We start from the raw sequence: 1,098 nt of genomic DNA, 5'->3' as shown, positions 1-1,098 counted from the left end.
CAAGAGATAGAGAAGGTCATGGATGGTCTAATTAAGGAAGGGATAGTTGAGAAATCAGATAGTCCCTGGTCAGCTCCCGTTGTATTAGTCCAGAAGAAAGATTGGACCCATCGTTGCTGTGTGGACTTCAGAGCTCTTAACAGCATAACCAAAAAAGACTCATACCCACTGCCAAAAATTGATGATACTCTTGATGCCCTAAGTGGAGCCAGGTGGTTTTTCAACTGTGGACTTAAAGTCAGGTTTCCATCAAGTAAAAGTGGCTGACGCAGATAGACCGAAGAGAGCATTTAGTTATGGCCAAGGTCTCTGGCAATACCGAGTGATGCCATTCGGGCTCAGTAGTGCTCCAGCAACATTTGAGAGGCTGATGGAACGAGTATTGGAAGGCCTACAATGGAGGATAGCCCTAGTGTTTCTTTATGATGTCATTGTATTTGCAACAACGTTTGATGAGGAAATGTTCCAGCTGGAGGAAGTATTCAAGTGTTTGAAAGCAGCACACCTCAATCTCCATCCCAAGAAATGCCATTTGTTCCAGAAAGAGGTGCTTTACTTAGGCCACATTGTAAGTGAGAATGGTGTGCAAACTGATCCTGATAAGGTGAAAGCAGTGCATGACTGACCAACACCAGACAATGTGGGAGAGTTAAGAAGTTTCTTGGGACTCTGTACCTATTACCGAAAGTTTGTGAAGGACTTTGCAACTATAGCTGCAAGTTTGAATGGGCAGTTTCTTGCCAGCATTCTTTCAAGACGTTGAAGGAAAAATTGACCTCCGCTCCACTTTTAAAGCTTCCAGATCTCTCACTGCCGTACATACTGGATTGTGATGCTATTAATGTCGGAATTCGAGGAGTTGTCTCAGAAAGTGAGCGAAAACGAACATGTAGTGGCCTACTTCAGCAGAGTTTTAAGTAGACCAGAGAGGAACTACTGTGTAACACGGAGGGAACTCCTTGCTATAGTAAAGAGTCTGACATGTTTCCCTCCTTACCTCTATGGTGCAAGGTCTACCATCAGGACAGACCATGCTGCGTTACGCTGGTTAAGATCATTAAAGAACCCAGAGGAACAACTGGCACGTTGGATTGGAAA

This window comes from Limulus polyphemus, unplaced genomic scaffold (genome assembly GCF_000517525.1).
Source record: "Limulus polyphemus unplaced genomic scaffold, Limulus_polyphemus-2.1.2 Scaffold8145, whole genome shotgun sequence".
Classification (NCBI taxonomy): domain Eukaryota; kingdom Metazoa; phylum Arthropoda; class Merostomata; order Xiphosura; family Limulidae; genus Limulus; species Limulus polyphemus.
This window is presented reverse-complemented; position numbering follows the sequence as displayed.